Here is an 18241-nt window from a genome sequence, read left to right on the forward strand (position 1 = left end):
TGAAAACAGAGTTCATCCCTCAGCAGGGCCAGCCTCATAGGGGGTCTCTGAGGGAGCTCAGCAACAGGTAGTTCTGGAGTATAGCAGGGATTTAGAGCCTGAACAGGACACCAGTATGGATGTAAGTGGTTCTGTTTATGTCTTTAAGCAGTTGACCTTGGGATTTAAACTTCCAGCAGTGCCATATGTGAGTACTCCTGGAAGCCACAGCCAAGCATCAGTGACTAGCTACCTGAGACTTTTCACTTTAAAAATTTAGCCATAAATTTGTTTTGGTGGAACATGAAAATGCAAACTGTGGCTTTCATCCTTCAAAATTAAAAAGTCTCATATCTGATAAAGGAGGCAAGAACCCACATGCTAGCTCTTGTGGCACCCCACTCTTGAGGCACTCAGCATTGATTTTAGATGAGGGAGAACCAAACTGAGAACAAAGCTGCCGGAAAGAGCTAGGTAAATGGGGACATTGCTACAGAGCTAAGCACATAATCATGCTAAACTGCTCTAGTTCAGAACAACAACAATGTTAAGGACACTATTGATGAACCCAAAACTCCTTCCAGCGGCTGGTGAGCTACCAGCTGTGCCTGACATTCCTGCTTTCTGGCTGCAAAGTCTCCTTTTAGAAGTCCAAAGGAAAAACATTTAATTTTTATTTGAGCTTATTTAATTCATTTTAATTTTATTTATTTCCCTAGTAAAATGGTTATGTGGTAACAGAAATTTGTGTGTTGTTCTCACAGCTTGAATACGAGTACCCTTGAGGAAATTAAATGTGACACAGCATGGGCCAGCCTGTGAGGGCAGCTGGCTTCCCCATTCCCCCTGCACTGAACACATCCATATTCCTTGCTGTTGTCCTCCTTCCCATGCAAGACAGAATGAGAGAGGTGCAAAATGGACTGAAAGGCAGGATTTTTGTGGGAGTGGTACATGGCTTTAATCTGTCATTTTGTTTTCCTTCTTTAGTTCTCTAGATGAGGGACTTTCTGTCTTTTATAAGAATGTGGTGCTACCCAGAGCGGATGGTAAGCACTGCCAGTGCCACAATACCAATAAAAGTATATGCAGAAAAGCATTGCAGTACTGGGCTTCAATACCTTTCTGCAGACTTCAGATGCATGTAGACTGCATGATCTGAAATTTCACTGTATGCATTTTGATTCTAACTGCCAAAATCTGTTTGATCTTCGACAGTTGACTTTAAGGGTTTGTGAGGAAACCTTACTGTTGATTAAATTTGCAATGACAGGACTGGAGTCTGTATTTACAGGAAAATGACTACTGCAGATTCCCCTGAATCACATCTGTATCTCTGTTCCTACTTCAAGGTTCATAAAACCCAGGATAAATCAGGAAACATTTGCTATCAAATGAAAGAACATCTGTATGCTCATTCAGCATAAAAGAAACTCAATATGTAACTGATCAGAATAGTTCTTGTGATCAATTTATGTGCTCTATCAATCTGCTGTTTAAGTGTCTTTCAGACAATGATTGATTTATCCTTCCAGCTTTTCTGTCTTAGGCAAAATTTTTTGTTAGTTTGTAGGAAATAAATCACAGCCATTTTCCTTAGTTACTTAGTGTCTCTTAATTTCTTGATCTCTGTATGAGAATAACAATACAGCCTTGTTTTGCTACTTAAAAATAGTTGGGGAGTATAAGAGAATACAAAGCTGTATGGACAAAACCAGAAAAAGGAAGAAAGCAAATAACCAACCAGTCTTGGTGGTTTTGAATTGTTGAGATGTTGAAAGACATTCATTTTATATGGACTAATACTCAGTTTAACTGATGCATGGAGTAATATGCATGATGCATATTACTGCTAGGAAAAATTAATTTTGCCATTGCTGTAATCTTGTACTTCTATTGCTTACTGGAGTGTGAATTATTTAGAATAGAAAATGTATAACAAAAAGGATATAAAAATATATAAAGGAATAGGAATTTGATTTCTATAATGCTTATAGTTATTAATAAGGGAAGGAAATAAATGAATACAAGTGGTTCTTAGACTAGTCAGTGAGGTTGAAAGTGAATGCTGCAAGTTCTTCTAAATGCTTTCCAGCCATAAATTCTTGTAGAATAAAGATTTTAACACAGATACAACCCCGCTGAGCACTGAGCTGAAACATGCACAGTACTATTGTTTTCATTTGCTAACAGTCCTTACTTGCTGCTGTGGTCCCTGAAGGTTCAAGCTGCTTTTCATTCAGAGTGGCTCAAAGCAGTAGGACAGTTTGGTCACTTTACATCTCAGCAGGAAATCTTTAGATGGAACAACCTCCCTGATTCAAAAATAAAGCTTCTTTGTTTCTTTCTTCTTTTTTCCCCTCACTCCTCCCCAGGATTTTTGCTGTTTGACTACAAGATGATTTTTAAAAAGAGTGAAATGTCTTTCAGTTTGTGTGTTTATCTGTGTCTTTCAATATCTGTCAGTTCCTTTAACTCAGGATCTTTCAAATCCACTAGCCAGCATCAGGCAAATCTGATAGACAGATAAAGATAACAAATAAATCAATGTGAAAATATAAAAAAATAAAAAAACCAAAGCAACCCTGTTGAAAAGAGATACAGTGTTAACACCCTCATGGATAATCAGGGTGTCACTGAACATCTCAGGAGAGGACAGTACCCGTTGCAATAGAGAGCCTTACAGCCTGGAGCTCTGCAGGGCTCCAGACGGGTGTTAAGACAGTGAGGTCTCTCCTGCACAAGTTCTTCACTGTCTGCAGAGTTAGTATAATTAATTTGGAAGTCTGTCAGTCACAAAATAGATTTATTCTGGATTTATTTTGGCTCTCCCAGAACAAACAGCTCCCCTGCTTCAGGTTAGAATCTACCTGCTCTCTTTCTTCTTTCCCTCTGCTATGGTTGAGCTTAAACATTTGTTACCCACTAGTTCAGAGAACAATATAGAGGCAGCCTAACTTTCATTCACCCTCCTATTTTTAGTTTCTTTTTGGAAGGAAACAAAGATATATCTATCTACATATTGCCCATCACCCCATAATTTCCTTTCCAGCATCCATGTCAAGAGTAAAGTTCTTCACTGGTCCCCTCTAGTGTCCTCACCACATTTCACCATATTCCTTTTCATATGCACTCTTCTCGTCACCAGTGCTTGAAAATACCTTACACTAGTGCAAAGCCACAATATCCTCTACTATTCAAATCTCCCTCAGAAAACTCTTCTTTCACAGCATTTAGGAACACAAGTTAATAGAGAGCCATCATTATCTGAGTGTGCACACTGGTGGTTCTGGCTTGTTGCTGTCCTTTTGATCTCAGATCTCTTCTGCTCATAGATCTGTGCTGCTTAGTAAAGGTCCTTGGAATGTGGACCAGGCCTTTGTGCTTTGTACATGGTGTTTCTGTTCTCTGGCTGAATGTCCTGACCTTTAAAAGGCAACTCTGAGCCTGTCAAAATGTGTTTTATTTAATCAAGAATCTAATTCAGAGATAGCAAATTCCTGTTACAGGCCTGAGATTCTCTCTGTGTACTGACCATGCCAGCCCAGCTTTACCCACACAAATGTTCATGGAGCTCAAATAGAGAGCTATAAACACAGAGGAAAGGCCTTTGAAAGGATGAGAAAAGCTTTTCTTTATATTTATTTTCTTTCTTGTTGACAAAATGGGCAATTTAGGTTCAGGTTGCTCTGATGAGAAAAATATAACTGTTATTTCATTCCTCATCATAGCAGATTAGTCAGTGAGCTAAGCACCACACAATGAAATGAAACCATTTAGAAAGCCATTAAAGGTAAAGACATTTGTGTAATCAACAGCAATGTTCCCTTCAGTACAGGACATTACAAGAAACCTGGCTGCACTGGCTGATTTTCACAAAGTAGAATAGAAACTTTCTACATAAATCCTTGGGTGCTAATGCAGGAAGGTGGCTGCGTAACCTGAGCTGTCTGACCCTGGCAGAGCAGCAGACTGTGAGCTCACTGCCTAAAGAAATTATTAAAAAATTCAGTGCTGGGAGGAGATCTTGCTGTTTTATTAATGTGTGTCAGATTAAAGAAGTGAAAGAACTGAAGCAACATGAGCAGTGCATAAAAGCAGGGGAGTGAAAGGAAAAAATGCTTTTGAAGTGTGCCATGGCCTCTCTCATGGATCTCCATCCCAGTTCGCACAGCTGGCATGGCAAGTGCTCCACAGGCAGACGAGCACATCAGTCACACAGCTGGGCTAGCTGGAGCATAGATGCTTTTGCTTGCACTTGGTAGTTCCTAACAAGCTTCCAGAGTTTTGCAGAGTCATTTACAGATGCCTGACACACAGAGATGGGACAGAAACTCACTGAAAAGGGATATGAAATTAATATTTGGACCCATCCTACTCTTGTCTTTATCAGGGTTTACAAAGTCCATCTCTGTGGGTCTGGTAGGAAATTATATATGTACATTGCATTAAAATTCTGTCTTGAAAGTTATACATACCAGAAATTAAAGAAGCATTTTCAGCTTTATCTGCATGTGAGAGTTTTCATGTGCTTGTGAAAGACACTGATCTGTCATTGCTAGGGCTGAGGTCCTTGTCCACAGTGTGGTGCAGGGTGCATTCTTCTGAGTCCTTTTAATGTGCCTGAAGAGTGACTTAGATTTCCTTGTCCTAGACAGTCTGCCTGTTCACATCCCTTGGCTCCCTTCGGTTGCTGCAGTTTTGCCAATAGTGAAAGTTGTAATGACTTTCTTATGTTAACACAGTCTGCTGGAAAGTGACTAGAATAAAACCCCTCACTTCTCACAAGCTGCCAAACAGCCTCCAGATGGGTGGCAGGCTTAGTTCCTACCAACTAGAAGATTTCATTGAAAGAAGAAAGCTTGAGGCAGCACATACATGCTATTTACTGAAGTGCATGTTCTCCTACTAGTTGTGATTTAACTCCTTTGCTCTGCCTAGCTGCTCTGCATCCTCTAACCCTCTAATTCATTGCTGCTGGTGGGCATCTCAGCAGCCTAGGAGAGGTGTGAGGTATGGCATCATTGAATCAAAGAATGGTTTGGGTTGGAAGGGATCTTAAAGATTATCTAGTTCAAACTCCCCTGCCATGAACAGGGACACCTTCCACTAAATTGTATTGCTTAGAGCCTCATCCAAACTGGCATTGAACATTCCCAGGCATGGGACATCTACAGCCTCTCTGGGCAATCTGTTCAAGTGCCTCTCCAACCTTCTTTTCTTTTCACTACCACACACTGGCTATGGTTGTCTAAACCTCCATTCCAAGAGCCTTTACCCTCAGGGCAGTTCCACAGAATACTGCCATCTCCCTGGTCCTCCTCAGCATTGCTGTCAGAGTGGTAGGAAAATTGCTCGGGATTCATGCCAGTACTTGAGAGCACAGGATTTAGACTATAGACATTTCTCACTATTCCTAAGGACTAAACCTATCCTTATTGAGTCAGTGGAATCCAAGGTGGCCCTAAGGGTGCATTTATAGGAAAAGAGAAAAACTAGTGACAGAAAACAAGTATTTTAACAAGAGAATCTAATTTTCCCCTTTTCACCACATATTATGCAATGTACAGTTACTGCTGTATTTGCTGGCAAAGGAGAGAAGTCTGGGCAATCTATTCATTCTCTTCCACATTAAACAAACACTCTCTCATAACCATGACCAAGAAAGGAAGCAGAAGTACTTAGCAAACTTATATTAAGTGTTCTAAGTCCATGTTTATATTTTGTTCCTGAAAAATATACTGACTGTATTGATAGCATAGTAGCAGCCTGATGTGGGAGAGGGCTCGGGGAGTATTTTTAACTTTGTATGGAAACTTAATTTTGTTTTCAAAATACCTGCAGCTCAGAACAGTCTGAGCCATTCTGAAGCAAAATATCATGGCCTTCAAAGCATGTTCAAATGACTCCCATGGGGTAGTCATGTCTGGCAGAAAGAAAAGACTAGCAGTGTCCAGGGACAAGACTCTCTTTGAGGAAATCTATCACTTCCCCTACCTTTCTAGGATTTTGGTAATGTGATCATAAGATACAGGTCTTATGAACACCAAGGATACTCCTGTGGGAAGATGATTCTTTTCAACCAGATAGCTGTCTCAGATTAATTCCAAATCTAGCATAGCATAATGCTTGTGCTATCTAAGGTGTTACAGATTTGTGTTGGATAAACTTCTGATTTCAATTACTAATCTGGAGGCTTCTGAAGAGAAACAGTAATATATATGAAATTGTACTTCATTCCCATAAGTCTGTCTTTTCAGATGTCATGTCAGAAGCTTTTATTTGGGAAAAGTAAATACATGATCAAAAAGATAATTTGGTCTAGAGAAGCAAAATATTTAAATGTTGTTTACTTTTTAGTCTCATCTCATTCATTTTGAACATTTCATGCTACAGTTCCCATGTGTATAAGTAAATTTTCAATAGTTAAGGATGAGCTGCAGCTTCTAAATGCAATCTCTAAAGGAAAAGGAAAAATAATGAAGAACTGTTGCTGGGTTTTTAAGAATATAAATCAAAGATTTGAATAAAAGATTTTGATTTCATTCCAGAGTTTACCATCTCAATTATCAAGATAATGACCATCCTGCCATAGGGAGGGTAAGTCCTACACTGCATTGCATGGCAGATCTGGAATTTTATTGACCAGTGTTGTCACTGTGTGGTTTGGTCTTCCTCAGGCAAGTCCCACATCTCTTGCAGAGCTGAAATAAAATGTTTTGCTTTCACTTATTAGCTGCCTTGAAATAAATTCAATTGATTGTAATAATGGGGAAAGGAGGAATTGTGAAAAACAAGTATTTTATGACAAGGAGTAGCTCGTTGTTTCATATTTCTGTGATTACAACAGGATATGATGCATAGATTTATTGCTCCTCATTAACCTCACCAAGTGCAGCAACACAGTAAAAGCATCATAGGCTTAGAATGAGGGCTGGCTGCAGTGATACATGGATTCATCTTTTCTGTCCACTTCAACATCATGTTCTCATCACTACTACCAAACTAAATTAATCTGAGAAGCACAGTCACTCTTCTACCAGGTTCAGCTTTTTCTAAAATTCCATTCTTACTTCTTGTGTACCACAACAGTTTATAGAAACAGTCTTGTCTCTGTCTCAGGTACTGTTGTGGGAATACTTAGTGCTGTCCATCAGGCTGAGTATCTCTGAGTGACTAATACAGTGGATCAGTAGGTCGGTCCTAGGAACTTTGCTACCACCAGGAAGCACAGTGAAGTTCACAAAATTATAGAATAGTATGGATTGGAAGGGAGCTCAGTAAGAGCTCAGTTGATACAGGGTATCTGTATGGTCAAATGAAGTCAATAGATACCATCTGGATTCAAGAATATTCGTTCTGATGCTTTAAGGATCTTTTCTCTGTAACTCTGTGAGCTCAATTCAGATCCTCATTGGTAAGGAGAGGAGATTCAGGTCATTTTTGCTCAGAAATAACAGGTACAAAAGGGGAAAAAACAAAGGCTCTTGACAATTATTTCTTGGCAATTCCAACTTCCCGTTCAAAGCAAACACACATGCTTTTTTCAAAGTGACGCAGATGTCTCCACACATCCATAGCTTGGGAAGACACAGATGGACTCATGTTTTGAGAAAAAACAACAGGCAGGCAGTTTGGAGAGGAAAAACAGCCTCTGATTTTTTGTGGCTGTTACTTTTTGATGGAGGCCCTAACAGAGAGCGAGCAGGGTGGCCAAGCACAAGTGCTTCATCCTGAGTCTCCACGTCTGCCAACACTGGTCTCAGAGCCAGAATGTGCTCTGCTGTGGACTTGTAGGAGAGAGGGAATGTGCAGGCTGCAGTGAGAGCTAGCTGTCACCTCTGGCCCCACAGTTGTGCTTCAGGGATGGTGGGGGCGATGCTAAGGCACAGCCAGAGGTTTGTGAGGTGGGGGGCTGAACATGGACTGGGAGTGCACCAGTCTCGCTCAGCCCGCTCTTTTGTTTGAGTTGGCTTCTTCATGGAAAAGAAGAATTTCCATCTCACAAATGGCTGCGGTGCAGACACCAGCAATAAAATACCTGTGGAAACATGGCTGGAAAGCTGGAGCTAGGAACCAGAAAGCACACTGAGAAAAACACCAGAGAAAGGCTCAGGTTCTTAGTCCCGTGAGCTAGACTTCTAGCAGTGCAATTTCATCCCATACAGAAGTAGATTATAGTTATGTTCCCTTTTGATTTTCTACCATTTTTGTCTAATTGGCTAATTTTAGTGGCTTGATATAGCAAAGAGTCAGAATTCCTTATCTCCATTTCTACCACTGCCAAAGGCATTGAAAGCATCCCATCATTAATACTTCAGAAGATAAATAAGAGCTTTCTATAGTATGACAGAATATAGTGGAAACCTAATAGTGTGGAGAACAAATAGTGGCCTTCCAGTATCTGAAGGGGGCCTACAAGGATGGAGAGAGACTGTTTACAAAGACCTGTAGTGATAGGATGAGGGGAAATAGCTTCAAACTAAAGAGGAGGTTTAGATTGTGTGTTAGTGACAAGTTCTTTACCATGAGGGTGGTGGAACACTAGAACAGGTTGCTCAGGGAGGTGGCTGGGGCCCCATCCCTGGACATATTCAAAATGAGGCGTGACAGGGCCCTGGTCAGCCTGATCTAGTTGAGGTTGCCTCTGCTCACTGCAGAGGGTGTTGAACTAAATAACCTTTGGAGGTCCCTTCCAAGGCAGAACATTCTATGATTCTATGAAAATAAGATGTTATGGCTTTCATTGTCCTGAGCACTGACTTTACATTAAAATTATTTCCCCTGAAAAATGGGTGGATAATTCATAGCAGAAAGGGATAGGTTGAGCTGAAGTGTTCAATACTAATGAATATTTCCTGGTTCATTTCCTGTTCAATACTAATGAATATTTCCTGGTTCATTTCATATCACAGATGCAGGACTTCTTTCTGTCAGCAAATCAGTTAGTGAGGTTGCTGAGCAGCATCCTGTTCAGGCTCCAGCTAGCTGGGCTGATAAGGTTAATGCCCCACTGTGCAGATTAGTTCAAATTTCTCATAAAGACTTGCCCTGTCTCCAGCAGGGGTTACTGATCCCTGAAATTTGGTGACACGGCTATTCATGGAATTTGTGCTAAACACCATTCATTTACAGAAAAAAAACCCCCACAACTCAAAATACTCTTAGTAATACTTAAAGTAGCCTGGATTATTTTGAAATACCTGGTTTAAGGACTTAACTACCTGTGAATTGTGTCAACAAATGTAAGGAGATGGTAATCTAGATGTGGAGCATGACAGCTGATTTGTAGCTGTAGTGGGCTGAGAGAGAAGGCCTAGCTTTCTCTCCCCCACAAAGAGGAAAAAAACCACAGCCAAGTGGAATCTCCCTTTCTTTGTTTTCAAGGATTTATAATGCTGTTTGAGAAGTAAGGCTTCTCTGAAACCAAAGACAGCCAGAAAAAAAAAAAAAAGAACAGTTTAATTTACAATATAATTTGCAATTTAATTTATTGCTGTGAAGGTGTTCTGAGATGCAAGGTAGTAATGTGGCTGAGGGAGAGTGAGATAAATAAGCTCGCCTTGATGACAGCAATAACAAGGATCCTGTTTTCAGCACTTGGGGTAGCGTGTTCAGAACCACCTCAATTATATCTGTGCAGTATGTACCACAGCGTGCAGTGCAGATAAAAGCAGAAAAACATTTCAGTGTCTGTGTTTGAAGGCTAGCTCTCCTGGCAGCAAAGTGAGACTATTACAGATGTGCTCATAGGGAATTTTCACAAATTCTTACTTTCAGATTGCAAGGAGGTACAAGGCTTTCTTTTAGCGGCCCAGAAGAGAGTTTTAAAGACTGACACACAAAGACATTGAGCCTTTCAAAGGCTTTCATGACAATGTAATAGTTGGCGTATTCTGTTGTGTAATGAACTGGTTTGGAAATCAATAGAGCTGGTTTCTACCTTTTCATCTCTTGGAGCTTATTTCTCCTACCTTTAGTCTGTTAGGATACAAGACAGTATCATGTTACAGATAATTGCACAGTTACAAATATAGTGGGAACAAGTTATTATTAAACACTGCATTGAGATGTCACTTCTCAGTTTTATGGTGAAAACAGAGGTGCCAATGTGAAATTATGGTGAGAATAGTGGTGCAAGTGTGGGACTGAGCTCTGTGGATAAAAGACTTTGGGGACTTTAGAAATGCAAGTTGTTTTAAAGCTGTAACTTCATCTGGGAGCTTGGAGGCATCTCAAGTAAAATGCTTTATTCTTTGAAGCAGTGTGTGTGTGTGGATATAATTGGTCAAGTCTGCAGGGGGAAAAAAAAACTACCTACAGAATTTTCCTCTGTACTTATTTAGGGAAACAGAGAGATTGTTTCTATAAATTATAATGAAATGCATAAATTCTGTAGAAAATGACAAACATTCTGAAATGTTGACTGAAACATTCAGCCAAGCACTAGATACAAACTGACTTTGTGTTCCAAGATTCCAAATAAACATATTTTTGCTTCTCTGGATTTATATACGCTGTTCTCATTCTCCACTCATTTCCCCTCAGTTCTCAGGGCTGTTTATATTTGGTCAATTTGGCCTGCCTGAGCATCCTTTTCTGCTGCTAGACCCTCAGCTGGATTTTTCAAGTTGAGTACTCTTCTGCTGGAGCTTAGCACATCAGTGAGGCCTACATTTGGAAGGCATAGTGTTGTTATGATGAACTGCCTTTCCAGTACATAGTAGTGTGAGTCAAATGATGGATTTCCTAAAGCTTTCCAAAGAACCTTTTTCTGCTTTAGAGCAGGGCACATGCTCTGCTATCTGTTTTATCAAGTGACAGAAGGAACAGTTGTAGTCAGAGGCCAGAAGAGGAAGGATTATCTAGTCAGGTAATTTGAACATCATTAAAAATTGATTCCAAAGCACAGAAAAGTATAATTTAATTTTCCTCCAGACATTAGAAATATTAATAAGAAGTCAGTATGGATTATGAACAATACAAAGTGTTCAAAGCAGCTCAACTATAATTTTCTTCTGGAGAAATTCCAGAGGACTAGTTTAGCCTTACAGAAAAGATTTTTGGTTTAATATTGTGCTGCTTATGCAGTTCTTTGTTTTAGTGCCAGCAAAGAGAAGCAGCCATTCTCTTTGAGGCAGAGGCTGAAACATCAAGATACTATCTTTGAAAAAGAAATATCTTGATATTAACTTTGAAAAAGAAATAGGCTACTGGCTAAGGTCAGGAGTAATGGGCCATGAGTTACTTCATAACTAGTTTGGATATCTTCCATGAACTGGTTAGAGAAAAATGATATAATTCTGAAACGATCACAGAGAAAGCACAAAGAGCAAATCAGTCTAATGAAAGGTTTTGTAGGCAAAGCCTTTCATTATAGCTGTTCAAAATGTGCAAAAGGGCAAAGTAACAAGTGTAAATACATTTTGCTTTTTCTTTGAAGCAATGCCCAGTGTCACTTGAGCTTCATTTGTTCAAGTAAGTAGGAGTATAGTGATACAAAACCAGATGGTGTTTGCTGTTATTGGATGACAGATGTTCACTTATCCTTGAGATTATGCCATTAAGTGTAATGCATTTATAGCTGGTTTATGCAAAATACTGTGCATCCTCAACTCCCATTGACTGCCAGGGTAGCTGGAGGGTCTTCATGCCTCCCAGGAGGTACACAGCACTTAGGAGTCAGGGACCTTGTTATCTTAACTCTTCAACTAAACACGTGGTTTTGAGGTGTCCATTGAAATCAGTGTTCAGCATCTTTGGCTTCACTCTCTAGTGACCCTTGTTAGGCCTGAAATCAAAGACCTTCCCCTCTTTACAGGAAATGTGTCAAATGCCAAGGAACTGTGTCCTTAAATGGTCACTTCATTGATGCAATTATGTAAATGTGGTAATCCCACTAAGTGATAACATTACTGAAACACATATATACATTGTGAGGAGGTAAGAAGGAGACATAGCTAATCTTAGTGCTTGGTAGAAAACACTTGGTGAATATTAAGCAGTTCTGGATACTGGACAATCTCCCCTTGGACTTAATACTGCTGCAGTGTGAAAACATTGGGTGAGACCCCTAGCCACTTTGCATCCAGAGTACATCCTGAACACAGCCATCCTAGGATTATCAACAAGATATTGGTTTTGTTCTTCAAAGGAAGTTTCTTCTGAAATGTCAACCAGCATTTTTGAATTTATTAATATAGACTCTAAGATGAGGCTGGGAAACATATAAAAGTCAAAGTTACCTTTAAAGAGGCATTGTATGAGTTTATAAAAGGGAAATGTAAACCTTGAGTGTGCTTATCAACATACTCTTTATACATGATGCATAAATAAATGTGCATTGTGGGGCTCTGGCATCTGCATTTATTAAACACAGACACCAAAAATCAGGATGACATCCTAAGAAGTGTCTGTTAAGTTATTGTTCCCAGATTTTGTTATCTCTGTTTGAGGTGAATGGTCTCTTTTTTTCAGGAATGGAGGTGATCTGCACCTTCTTTTGACAGCATTGCAAGTTTCGATGGCTTTGGGTGCTGATTGTTCTAATCTGAGCTGGGCACTCTGAAGGGACGCACACAATTTTGGTGAGTGCTTCTGAAGGTGTTTGTTCTTTTGTGTTATATTAAAGCACAACAGCACATTCTAGAGTTAGAGACTAACTCAGATGTTTGCTTGTTGTTTTTTTTTACATTAGCAAGAAAGATAATCTGAGGATCTAAATATTGGTTTGGGCCAATGTGTATAAAATGTTTTGGAGGTAAACTAGGAGCAAGTGAGTCCTAAATTTATTTGTGATGAATTGAATGAAGCAGTAGTTGCAAACAAAGTAGCAAACTACTGAAATTATCATGTGCTTGGCTCTAGTAACCTATTCTGGTTAGTCAGGACTAAAGCGACTGCTAAGGAATGTCAGGGAATGATAAGAAAACTCAGTATGTGGATAATGCAACTTAAAGTTATATTAATTTGTTGATTAATGCAAGTAATGTATGTTAAAAAGTGACTTGTAGCATCAGGAATATGTCTAGACTGGCTCCTGAGTACTTTGATGGCATATATAGCAGAGTAGCTTAACATAATTTAAGAAAACATGGCCCAAGGGTTCGTTCATTCTTGCCATAAAAGTTCTTGAATTCCTGCTGAACCTCAGCTTTGACCTTCTGTGAACAGAAACAGGAGACAGTCACTTCAAGTTTAGATTAGCACATATTAAAACAATTTTTCAACAGTTAATTCTGCTATTATTTCATTTTATATTTAAGTGCTACAAATATGAGGATTTCTTTGTATAAAGTTATGAATTTGATTTGACTTGGCAGTTCTCTGCATTTTGCAGAGCAGATTTTTTTTTCTTTGTAGCCTTTGAAATACCATAGTTTGAAAAAAAAAAATCTCCAAGGAATTGCTTTTGAAAAAGAGGGGATCCTATACTAGCTGCCTCTGAATTTGTCTTTTCTATTTTCTTTAAACTATGCTGCATTTCTGTGTAAGCAATATACTTGCCAGAGTCTTGCATGAAAAATATGATGTGTATAGTCCACTTCATTTATTTCTTGACATAACCACATAAGTTGAAAAAACACAGCTGTTTGTAGGAATTAAGTTATGACATGAAACAGACTGTTTATGTCAAGAGAAGGAGACAATTTGCAATTAAAAACAGAGAGAAGAGGACTGGCTACAGAGTTCATGCAAATCTTGTGTGAATTGTATAAATGTATGAAAGCAACTTGCTGTGCCCATGTGACAATATGCAGGGCATTTACACTGACAGTATGGCGTAGTGTTTCACTACAGAGGAGCCTAAATACTAGATTTAATAACTCTACAAAGCTTATTGCTTGTGGAAGTCCTGGCTGTGCAAGTACCCAATCACCTCCTGTGACTGGGTAAGGGTCTAGTGGCAGTACTCACTGGCAGCACCCTATCCGCAAAGGCAGAAAGTCAGCTACTTAGGGCCTTCAGCAGGCACTGGTAAAAGCTATTGCATCACGTTGAACAAAACATATTGTCTGCCTGAAATGACAATGTAATTTCAGGAGGAGCAGACCGGCATGGAATAAGTATTTGAGGTTCAGTCCACTTTTGGCAATTTGCCCAAAATAATAACAATGGTTAAAAAGTGCAGTTGGTTTCTCCAAATACCCATCTAAATGCACTCCACTTGGCAGCTTGACAGAATAGTCAGTTTTACAGTTTTATGCTATTAAAATCACAGACTGCATACAGTGTAACTATCCAAACATGAGACTAATTATTAGTACCCCATACCTGCAAAGGTCTTTGTTCCCTGTCAAGTCACCTTGACATTTTAGCAAAATTATTGTAATTCTTGTCCCCTACCATCCCTCTCTTCCTCCACCCCAAGCCACACACAATGTGCCATTTAAATAAGACTCTTCACTCTATGTCATAAATATTAATGACATGAAACTCATGGCTTGGCATTTTTCATTAATGGCCCTCTTCATCACTCGTTCACACCTGGACTGCAGCCAGCCCCTGTGTAACTGGCTGACATTTTTTAAAAACAATGTTAATATCTATGTGAAACAAAATACTGAGATAATTTTTCAGCAATTACAGTTGCTGGCAAACCCTCTTTCCACATTGTGTGCTTGGGATGTCATTTGGCATAACTTCTTGAACAATGCCCGTGTTGGCTTGGCAGGGTTTGGCTTGTAATTACTGTTTGCACCTTTCAGTTTCTCCCTACAATACCTCCAGATGAGCTGTAGATGGACATTTGATATCACACTTGGGCTGGTTTTAGAAAAATTAATGTGGTTTTCCTCACACTCCTATTTTTCTAATCATCTCCAGGGAAGGGTTAATGCCATTGTTGGTAACACAAGAAAATTTCTTTCATAGTTCTGTGGTCACTTGAATAATTTCTGTCCTTTTGGTTTGAGCTGTGCTAAGTATTTGAAGTAGTAAATCAGACCACAAATGATGGTTCAGAGATATTTATGACAGTGTTCAAGATTTAATTTTCTGTTTTCTGTCTGCCTGAATGAAATACTTACAGCTCAGGCTCTTCTAGATAGTCACTCAGAAACTGGCATTTCAGTGAAACAATTGGTGCAAATGAGAACAACAATAATTTATCTTTTGCCTTCAGTAGAAAGGGAAAGTAGAGAAGCAGAAACATGTACTGGGCTCTTGGAAATAGCATGGGCTTTGCAGAGTGGTCTGTGTCATGGCCTTCAGTGCTTTGAATTAAGCAGGATAAAAAGCAAACAGAAACTATGGGGTTATAGGGCCAGGAGGAACATGAAGACACTTAATCCAAGGCAAAAACAACAGCCTTTGCATCCTTATTGGTGGGCACTTGTCAGCCTGCCTTGAAATCTTTGGAAGGAATACACAAAAAATCAGTCAAACTCTTCTGCTGTTCAGGGCCCTTTCATTAAAAAATATTTCTGGAGATATAATCTGAATCTTCTTGACTGAATTTTAGCCTGTTACTTCTATGGACACCTAAAGTAGCCCTCTACATATCTGAAAGACAGTTATCAAGCCTTTTCTTGGTCTTCCAGGCAAAAAACCCCTACTTTTCCAATATTTTATCATAATTCATATTTATAGACTGTTTATAATTTTTATTGTTATCATTGGGACTTCTGTGAGGAGTTCATAAATTTCTTGAGAAGTGGTCCCTGACCTAGGCACAACAATCCAGCGAGAGCCTTATCAGTGCTGAGGAGTGTTCAGTAGTTTGGAAGCAGAACCATTACTGTACTCTTTCTTTTTTTTTTTTTTTTTTGTAAGCAGAGGGAGTGGGGAAGTGTTTAGCTGAAAATACAAATGCAAGGAAAAACCTATGGTATATGGTTTTAGGATATGCTGGAGGAACAGTGAAACAAAATTTGACTTGTAGTGAAATTGCCACTTTTGGATAACAGAAGTGACTGTTCCCTGGAAATGGTAAGCAGATCATAGTATCATAGTATCATAGCATCATTCAGGGTTGGAAGGGACCACAAGGATCATCTAGTTCCAACCCCCCTGCCATGGGCAGGGACACCTCACACTAGATCAGGCTGCCCAGAGCCTCATCCAGCCTGGTCTTAAACACCTCCAGGGATGGGGCCTCAACCACCTCCCTGGACAACCCATTTCAGGGTTTCACCACTTTCATGGTGAAGAACTTCCTCCTCACATCTAGCCTGAATCTCCCCACCTCCAGCTTCATCCCATTCCCCTTAGTCCTATCACTACCTGAGATCCTGAGAAGTCCTTCCCCAGCCTTCCTGTAGGCCCCCTTCAGATACTGGAAGGCCACAATTAGGTCACCTCGGAGCCTTCTCTTCTCCAGACTGAACAGCCCCAACTCCTTCAGTCTGTCCTCCTAGGAGAGGTGCTCCAGCCCTCTGATCATCCTTGTGGCCCTTCTCTGGACATGTTCCAGCACCTCCACATACCTCTTGTAATAGATGTGAGTGTAGAAAACAAAATGTTGGTAAGGATGCATGACACCATGCCAACCTCACTTTCACAAGAAGCTAAAGATGAGATCTTCTTGTGTGGCTACATAAAAAACCCCATACCTTCTTATACAGCTGAGGATATGTGCAGAGTCTTGGTCTCAAACTTCACCAAGCAACTCTTTCTAAATAAACGGATATGTGTTGGTCAACTGTTTATTATATTTTACAGGGGACTTTGCTCCTTCATAGGAGCAAAGCATCAAAAACCTTACAAGAAAGTATTCACCCCTTTTCCAGCAAATGCTTGCAGTCATTTTTATTTGCTTATTGTGACATGTGAATGTTAGACTGTAAATGGAGATTCATTTAATGATGAGATGGAACTTGTTTCAAACAAACTTAGCCTGAATGCTATCCAGCCAGGAAGAAACAGTATCAAGCAAGTAAGTTGAGCAAACAGCTCAGACACTGAGTTGTGAATATTGAGCACTCAGAAATTTTTCATATGGGTTGACATTGGTTATCTTGGCAAAATGAATAGTGAGTCACTTCTTGAATGAAGAAGGCTGAGTACTTTGTTGACCAACAATTCCTCAGCTGACTCCACTTGGCTCTCTATTCTCTCCTTCTCACTCGTGTTTACTAGTGCTATACTTCACAGAAGATTCCATTAAAACTAATTCTTTTTATAAAACAGAATAAAGAACATGGTTTGGAGACTACTTTCATTCTTCATTCTCTAGAGCTTCTAGCTCTAACAAGCTGTAGAAGCATCCCATTTTCTCATTTTAATGTAAATTAAACTCAAGTAAGCAAAGTTCATGTTGTGTATTCCCTTGGCCTACCTTGGAAAAATCATTAGGGCCCAACTTTTCCACAAAAAGGAACACAGAATGGTGTCTGCTTGTAAGTTTGTGATTCATGCCTCCTGTCAGGGCTACCAAACCAGTAAAAACACTGGAATGTAAAAAAAATAATCATGATTATGTATTTCAGGAAAACAAGTTTCTCAAGAATGTTTCTGGAACAAATCTTAAATGTTTAGCTATTTCTAGTTGATATTTCAGTGAAGGAATGCCTACTGGCATCAATTTGCATTAGGGAATTGTCCCACAGGACAATGCTTTGCTTTAGTGTGTTTAAGGTGTCTTTTTTCGGATTCTTGTAGCAGCAAATCCTTTAACAGCTCATTACTTAATGGAAACTAAACAAAGCTTCTTCCAGGAAAAAAAAAATGTTGATCTCCACCACCCCACAGTGAACTTCTTAAATACATAACACATGCTTTTGGAAAATATCTTCAGTTTAATCTGGACACTGTAAACTCCAAAAACAAAACTATGTCCTCATTCATCCATCTTGCATAGGTCAAAACTCAAAACTTTCTGGGGAAAAGAAAAGGAAATGCAGAAGATACCTTTTGTGTATAGAAGTCTACTTGTGTGATATGACCAGACTTTTGTCTGTCATTCCTGTTAAAAATAGCGGCCTACGTAACAAGAACTCAAGGATAGACTCCTCTCCATAGGTCTCCTAAAGGCACTGACAGACCTGCTTTGCTCTCCACTAGGAGATATTTCTTCAGGTCTTTTTCCATTTTGTATGAAACTCATTTTACTTTTTTACTGTCCATAGAGCTTAGTGCTAGCTGATCCCTCCATACATGGTGGCCTTATTGCTCTGCCTGCTGTGTCTGCAGAGGAGCTTTTTCACAGCTTTTCCTTTCCACTAGAACTGCTGCTGAAACACTGGTATGCAAAAGGTAGTACAGTGGTAATTCAGACACGAAAGCCACAACTTAAGCAGCTGATAACTTAATGATAGGGTTG

General features: G+C 39.6%; 1 protein-coding gene across 1 annotated transcript in view; it reads right to left on the reverse strand.

The window, feature by feature from the left end:
• PDE5A (phosphodiesterase 5A) overlaps positions 1 to 18241 on the reverse strand; it is a 95687-nt gene that overhangs the window by 57146 nt on the left and 20300 nt on the right. The gene's annotated exons all lie outside the window — the stretch shown is intronic.

Source organism: Melanerpes formicivorus, unplaced genomic scaffold (assembly GCF_026170545.1).
Source record: "Melanerpes formicivorus ecotype bairdi unplaced genomic scaffold, bMelFor1.0.p_v2 SCAF_27, whole genome shotgun sequence".
Lineage (NCBI taxonomy): Eukaryota > Metazoa > Chordata > Aves > Piciformes > Picidae > Melanerpes > Melanerpes formicivorus.